The sequence below is a fragment of the Leiobunum rupestre genome, chromosome 1 (genome assembly GCF_980474605.1).
Source record: "Leiobunum rupestre chromosome 1, qqLeiRupe1.1.hap1, whole genome shotgun sequence".
NCBI lineage: Eukaryota > Metazoa > Arthropoda > Arachnida > Opiliones > Sclerosomatidae > Leiobunum > Leiobunum rupestre.
This window is the reverse complement of record NC_143384.1, coordinates 59801778-59809205: the sequence shown is the minus strand read 5'-3', so window position 1 is coordinate 59809205 and position 7428 is coordinate 59801778. Positions and strand designations below refer to the sequence as shown.

General features: G+C 40.0%; 10 non-coding genes across 10 annotated transcripts; all 10 read right to left on the bottom strand.

The window, feature by feature from the left end:
* Positions 1-607: 607 nt before the first annotated feature.
* Positions 608-689, bottom strand: TRNAS-UGA (transfer RNA serine (anticodon UGA)). Its single transcript has one exon. It is a non-coding gene; the product is annotated as a tRNA-Ser (tRNA).
* A 75-nt stretch (positions 690-764) lies between these two features.
* On the bottom strand, positions 765-846 carry TRNAS-UGA (transfer RNA serine (anticodon UGA)). The gene has a single exon. It is a non-coding gene; the product is annotated as a tRNA-Ser (tRNA).
* Positions 847-1869: 1023 nt separating this feature from the next.
* On the bottom strand, positions 1870-1951 carry TRNAS-UGA (transfer RNA serine (anticodon UGA)). The gene has a single exon. It is a non-coding gene; the product is annotated as a tRNA-Ser (tRNA).
* Positions 1952-5096: 3145 nt separating this feature from the next.
* Positions 5097-5178, bottom strand: TRNAS-UGA (transfer RNA serine (anticodon UGA)). The gene has a single exon. It is a non-coding gene; the product is annotated as a tRNA-Ser (tRNA).
* Positions 5179-5253: 75 nt separating this feature from the next.
* TRNAS-UGA (transfer RNA serine (anticodon UGA)) lies at positions 5254-5335 on the bottom strand. The gene has a single exon. It is a non-coding gene; the product is annotated as a tRNA-Ser (tRNA).
* Positions 5336-5567: 232 nt separating this feature from the next.
* On the bottom strand, positions 5568-5649 carry TRNAS-UGA (transfer RNA serine (anticodon UGA)). Its single transcript has one exon. It is a non-coding gene; the product is annotated as a tRNA-Ser (tRNA).
* Positions 5650-5806: 157 nt separating this feature from the next.
* TRNAS-UGA (transfer RNA serine (anticodon UGA)) lies at positions 5807-5888 on the bottom strand. Its single transcript has one exon. It is a non-coding gene; the product is annotated as a tRNA-Ser (tRNA).
* Positions 5889-6120: 232 nt separating this feature from the next.
* TRNAS-UGA (transfer RNA serine (anticodon UGA)) lies at positions 6121-6202 on the bottom strand. Its single transcript has one exon. It is a non-coding gene; the product is annotated as a tRNA-Ser (tRNA).
* A 75-nt stretch (positions 6203-6277) lies between these two features.
* Positions 6278-6359, bottom strand: TRNAS-UGA (transfer RNA serine (anticodon UGA)). Its single transcript has one exon. It is a non-coding gene; the product is annotated as a tRNA-Ser (tRNA).
* A 75-nt stretch (positions 6360-6434) lies between these two features.
* TRNAS-UGA (transfer RNA serine (anticodon UGA)) lies at positions 6435-6516 on the bottom strand. Its single transcript has one exon. It is a non-coding gene; the product is annotated as a tRNA-Ser (tRNA).
* Positions 6517-7428: the final 912 nt, after the last annotated feature.

Sequence of the window (7428 nt, the reverse complement as noted above, 5' to 3'; positions counted from 1 at the left end):
ATTATTCTAGACTCAATAACGCGCACAATCTCTGGCATAGAAAAAAGCAACTATAAAGCTGAAGCAGCATAGCAAGTATTTCCAGTATTTGAGAAACCTTTAATAGTTTTAATATCTAAATTTTCTAGGAATATATTTTTTGAGTTCTTCGTTTCTAAGTTTATATTAGCAAAAACAGTTTTCGTCTTTTTATAAAGGGGAATTTGTGGCAAATCTGGCCTAAATAAATGTCATAAGCTATTATATTCAGATATTGCACTATTATCAGGCCAAATACTTCCTGGGTCAAACTCCAGAAGTTGAAAGCCTGCCAAACTGCTAACCCTGGATAAGGCAACATGTGCTTGTCCACATTGAAATATTTCCTTGCCAATATGCAATATTGCACTTTGTAAAGTCATGCCCTGGCTTTTATGAATAGTTATTCCATATGGGAGGGTGAGTGGGAATTGTGACCTGTGAATGTACACATTTTTTAATATCTCAAATTTAACAGAAACTCTGAAAATCGTTTTTGTTTCAGTTTCCTTGTCAAATTTCATGGACAGAACCATTAACAATCCTTTTAATTGCTTTAATCGTTCCTAGGCTACCATTAAAAAACCCCCGCAGTCGACAGGATTCGAACCTGCGCGGGGAGATCCCAACAGATTTCAAGTCTGTCGCCTTAACCACTCGGCCACGACTACTTGTTATTAACCTAAATTTGAGAACGTTTAAATTAAAATATTTGGGTACATACAATCGTTTTGAAATGTTTTGTCCGCAGTCGACAGGATTCGAACCTGCGCGGGAAAATCCCAACAGATTTCAAGTCTGTCGCCTTAACCACTCGGCCACGACTGCTTGTTAATAACCTAAATTTGAGAATTTTGAATAAAAATATTTGGGTACATAAAAACGTTTGGAAATGTTTTGTCCGCAGTCGACAGGATACGAACCTGCGCGGGAAGATCCCAACATATTTCAAGTCTGTCGCCCTAACCACTCGGCCACGACTGCTTGTTATTAACCTTAATTTAAGAAATTTTAAATAAAAATATAAGGTTACATTAAAACGTTTGGAAATGTTTTGTCCACAGTCGACAGGAATCGAACATGCTCGGGAAGACCCAACAGATTTCAAGTCTGTCGCCTTAACCACTCGGCCACGACTGCTTGTAAATTACCTAAATTTGAAAACTTTTGAATTAAAATATTTGGGTACATACAATCGTTTTGAAATGTTTTGTCGTCAGTCGACAGGATTCGAACCTGCGCAGGAAGATCCCAACAGATTTCAAGTCTGACGCCTTAACCACTCGGCCCCGACTGCTTGTTAATTACCTAAATTTGAGAACTTTTGAATAAAAATATTTGGGTACATACAATCGTTTTGAAATGTTTTGTCGTCAGTCGACAGGATTCGAACCTGCGCAGGAAGATCCCAACAGATTTCAAGTCTGACGCCTTAACCACTCGGCAACGACTGCTTGTTAATTACCGAAATTTGAGAACTTTTGAATTAAAATATTTGGGTACATACAATCGTTTTGAAATGTTTTGTCCGCAGTCGACACGATTCGAACCTGAGCGGGAATATCCCAACAGATTTCAAGTCGGTCGCCTTAACCACTCGGCCACGACTGCTTGTTAATAACCTAAATTTGAGAATTTTGAATAAAAATATTTGGGTACATAAAAACGTTTGGAAATGTCTCAGCCACGACTCCTTGTTAATAACCTAAATTTGAGAATTTTGAATAAAAATATTTGGGTACATAAAAACGTTTGGAAATGTCTCAGCCACGACTCCTTGTTAATAACCTAAATTTGAGAATTTTGAATAAAAATATTTGGGTACATAAAAACGTTTGGAAATGTTTTGTCCGCAGTCGACAGGATTCGAACCTGCGCGGGAAGATCCCAACAGATTTCAAGTCTGTCGCCTTAACCACTCGGCCACGACTGCTTGTTAATTACCTAAATTTGAGAACTTTTGAATTAAAATATTTGGGTATATACAATCGTTTTGAAATGTTTTGTCCGCAGTCGACAGGATTCGACCCTGCTCGGGAAGATCCCAACAGATTTCAAGTCTGTCGCCTTAAACACTCGGCCAAGACTGCTTGTTATTAACCTTAATTTGAGAACTTTTAAATAAAAATATAAGGTTACATTAAAACGTTTGGAAATGTTTTGTCCACAGTCGACAGGATTCGAACATGCTCGGGAATATCCCAACAGATTTCAAGTCTGTCGCCTTAACCACTCGGCCACGACTGCTTGTTAATTACCTAAATTTGAGAACTTTTGAATTAAAATATTTGGGTACATAAAAACGTTCGGAAATGTTTTGTCCGCAGGCGACAGGATTCGAACCTGCGCGGGAAGATCCCAACAGATTTCAAGTCTGATGCCTTAACCACTCGGCCACGACTGCTTGTTAATTACCTAAATTTGAGAACTTTGGAATTAAAATATTTGGGTACATATAATCGTTTTGAAATGTTTTGTCGTCAGTCGACAGGATTCGAACCTGCGCAGGAAGATCCCAACAGATTTCAAGTCTGATGCCTTAACCACTCGGCCACGACTGCTTGTTAATTACCTAAATTTGAGAACTTTTGAATAAAAATATTTGGGTACATACAATCGTTTTGAAATGTTTTGTCGACAGTCGACAGGATTCGAACCTGCGCAGGAAGATCCCAACAGATTTCAAGTCTGTCGCCCTAACCACTCGGCCACGACTGCTTGTAAATAACCTAAATTTTAGAACTTTTGAATAAAAATATTTGGGTACGTACAATAGTTTTGAAATGTTTTGTCCGCAGTCGACAGGATTCGAACCTGCGCGGGAAAATCCCAACAGATCTCAAGTCTGTCGCCTTTTTTTTTTTTAAATTATGTCATTAAAAAATACAGTACGCGTGTATTATATAAAGACGCGAAAAGCAACATATGACATAAGTGATAAAGAGAAAAACGCCCGAGTAAAAAATAACAAATCTGTCTCGAAAAAAAGCAACTGAAAGATACATAAAGATAATAAATAAATAACAGAAAACAAATAAGTAGGTCGTACGACACCTCAAAAAAATAATAGGAAAAATCTTTAACGGTGAATCATTGCATTATATGTTAAGTATGAATAAACGAAACTTAGCAAACATTTAAATCGCACAGCATGGAAAATACATAAATAATTGAAAACACTCGTATTGGAAATAAAAAAGCATAGAAAGATGATCGACATAACATAGAAAATATTACAATACATTCATAGAATACACATCCGTTTGGCCATAGCTTATACCTTGAAACCGTAATCATCCGGGATCACAAAGTCCTTATACAGAGGACTGGTAACCGGCTGACCCTGATACCGACACACCCGAGCAAATATTCGTTCTCCGAAGATGGCGGCCAAACAACCTCATTAGGCCACCACTCAGGCCGGCGATGACCCTCGAAAGGGTACAGACGCATTGCAACGGGAACCCTTTGGACTTTCGGAGCAGAGCCAGAAGAAGAAGACAGCTCCTTACCAACATCACCATCACTAGACGACATCGAATGCTTAGCACCCCGACGTGGATCAGACTTGACACCGGCACCGACGACTGAAGATTCCCCGCCACCGGCCCGGATCGTAGAACCTTGAGGAATAACAACTGAGGCAGGGTCGACGACCATCGCTTCACCGTCATCACCACCGCCTGACGCCACTTCGAAATCGCGGGGCACCTTCTGCTGCCATAGAGGACAGTCCCGGATGACATGTCCCTGCTTCTGGCACTTGAAACTCTTGAACTCCGGACACTGACGATATATATGATCGGTAGAATAACATTTGTTACACACCTTGATTTGGGAATCGTGCTTCACAGCGTAAAACTTCTCCCGACCGAGAGCATCGGCGACCCGTAAGCGATAAGGGAGCGAAGACAGCCCCTCAGGTAAAGTAACCCGCACAGTACGTAATCCACAATAAAACGAAGATTTTTTATGCCAGATAATTTTTCCTTTAATTTCGCAGCCAAGGGACGTAAGCTTCGACAAAACTGACTCATCCGTTACAAATTCCGGCAGATCATAAAAGGCGACATTCACCGTCTTCGCGGAAACGCTTGATATTTCATAAACCTCACCATGGAGATCTAACCCAGAGTCGATTACGCCAACGACATCGGCTACATTCTTCAGCGTTAGAATATAACCACCCTCATCACAGGCAACGAGAGAAGAAACACAATCCAATCCAAAATTCGCAATAACGGCCGTAGAAACAACGTCAAAACTTGGTAGATTCCGCTTAAAATCGATAAAAACAGACCGTTTTAGAGCTTCCATCCTGGGTAAAAACACCCAGGAGGGGTAACGAGATTAAAAAATGAACAACTATTAAATTAAATTAACGAAAAATAACAGATAGCAAAAATAAACCGGCAAAAAGCAAGCTTAGGCTTAGCGCGACGAAACACGGAGAGCAAAATCGAACGACCCGCACTCTCCGAGAGCTCAAACGCAACTCCTGTCTGTCGCCTTAACCACTCGGCCACGACTGCTTGTTAATAACCTTAATTTGAGAACTTTTTAATAAAAATATAAGGTTACATTAAAACGTTTGGAAATGTTTTGTCCACAGTCGACAGGATTCGAACATGCTCGGAAAGATCCCAACAGATTTCAAGTCTGTCGCCTTAACCACTCGGCCACGACTGCTTGTTAATTACCTAAATTTGAGAACTTTTGAATTAAAATATTTGGGTACATACAATCGTTTTGAAATGTTTTGTCGTCAGTCGACAGGATTCGAACCTGCGCAGGAAGATCCCAACAGATTTCAAGTCTGATGCCTTAACCACTCGGCCACGACTGCTTGTTAATTACCTAAATTTGAGAACTTTTGAATAAAAATATTTGGGTACATACACTCGTTTTGAAATGTTTTGTCGACAGTCGACAGGATTCGAACCTGCGCAGGAAGATCCCAACAGATTTCAAGTCTGACGCCTTAACCACTCGGCAACGACTGCTTGTTAATTACCGAAATTTGAGAACTTTTGAATTAAAATATTTGGGTACATACAATCGTTTTGTAATGTTTTGTCCGCAGTCGCCAGGATTCGAACCTGCGCGGGAAGATCCCGACAGATTTCAAGTCTGTCGCCTTAACCACTCGGCCACGACTGCTTGTTAATTACCTAAATTTGAGAACTTTTGAATAAAAATATTTGGGTACATAAAAACGTTCGGAAATGTTTTGTCCGCAGGCGACAGGATTCGAACCTGCGCGTGAAGATCCCAACAGATTTCAAGTCTGTCGCCTTAACCACTCGGCCACGACTGCTTGATATTAACCTAAATTTGAGAACTTTTAAATTAAAATATTTGGGTACATACAATCGTTTTGAAATGTTTTGTCCGCAGTCGACAGGATTCAAACCTGCGCGGGAAGATCCCAACAGATTTCAAGTCTGTCGCCTTAAACTCTCGGCTACGACTGCTTGTTATTAACCTAAATTTAAGAACTTTTAAATAAAAGTATTTGGGTGCCTACAATCGTTTTGAAATGTTTTGTCCGCAGTCGACAGGATTCGAACCTGCGCGGGAAAATCCCAACAGATCTCAAGTCTGTCGCCTTAACCACTCGGCCACGACTGCTTGTTAATAACCTAAATTTGAGAATTTTGAATAAAAATATTTGGGTACATAAAAACGTTTGGAAATGTCTCAGCCACGACTGCTTGTTAATAACCTAAATTTGAGAATTTTGAATAAAAATATTTGGGTACATAAAAACGTTTGGAAATGTTTTGTCCGCAGTCGACAGGATTCGAACCTGCGCTGGAAGATCCCAACAGATTTCAAGTCTGTCGCCTTAACCACTCGGCCACGACTGCTTGTTAAATACCTAAATTTGAGAACTTTTGAATTAAAATATTTGGGTACATAAAAACGTTTGGAAATGTTTTGTCCGCAGGCGACAGGATTCGAACCTGCGCGGGAAGATCCCAACAGATTTCAAGTCGGTCGCCTTAACCACTCGGCCACGACGGCTTGATTTTAACCTAAATTTGAGTACGTTTAAATTAAAATATTTGGGTACATACAAACGTTTTTAAATGTTTTGTCCGCAGTCGACAGGATTCGAACCTGCGCGGGAAGATCACAACAGATTTCAAGTCTGTCGCCTTAACCACTCGGCCACGACTGCTTGTTATTATCCTAAATTTGAGAACGATTAAATTAAAATATTTGGGTACATACAATCGTTTTGAAATGTTTTGTCCGCAGTCGACAGGATTCGAACCTGCGCGGGAAGATCCCGACAGAATTCAAGTCTGTCGCCTTAACCACTCGGCCACGACTGCTTGTAAATAACATAAATTTGAGAAAATTTGAATAAAAATATTTGGGTACATACAATCGTTCTGAAATGTTTTGTCCGCAGTCGACAGGATTCGAACCTGCGCGGGAAGATCCCAACAGATTTCAAGTCGGTCGCCTTAACCACTCGGCCACGACTGCTTGTTAATTACCTAAATTTGAGAACTTTTGAATAAGAATATTTGGGTACATAGAAACGTATGAAAATATTTTGTCCGCAGTCGACAGGATTTGAACCTGCGCGGGAAGATCCCAACAGGTTTCAAGTCTGTTTTTTTTTTTGTTTTTTTTTTTTAATTATATCATTAAAAAATACAATACGCGTGTATTTTACAAGGAAGCGAGATACAACAATCGACAGATTATATAAAGAGAAAATGCCTGAGTAATAAATGACAAATCAGTCCGAAAAAAAGCAACTGGAATACAAAGAAAGATAATGAAGAGTTAACATCGAATAAAAAATAGTATCCTACGACACATCAAAGAAATAATAGAAACAAATCGTAAACGATTATTCATTGCATTATGTTGTTAGTAATAATTAACGAAAATAGGCAAAAATAAACATCAAACAGCATGTAAATGAAATAAATAATTGAAAAAAACCCTATTGAAAATAAGTAGCAAAGAGTGATACCCGACATAACAAAGAAAAAGCTGCAATACATTCAGAGAAGTGACCATCATAATTCCGTGACTTATACCTTAAAACCGTAATCATCCGGTATCACAAAATCCCAATACAGAGGACTGGTAACTGGCTGCCCCTGATAGCGACAATAGCGAGCGTGAAATTCATTCTGGGAAGACGGAGGCCAAACAACTTCCTTAGGCCACCAATCTAGCCGGCGCCCACCCTCAAAAGGAACCAAAGAGGAAATGGGAACCTTCTGAGTTTTCGCAGCAGGACGAGTGTAAGAAGACGAAGTCTTCCCGGAATCACCGTCGCTGGACGACAACGAATGCTTAGCACTCCGACGCGGATCAGACTTGAGACCAGCATTGACGACTGTTGAAACAACTCCGCCACCGAGGACCGGGAAAACTGGC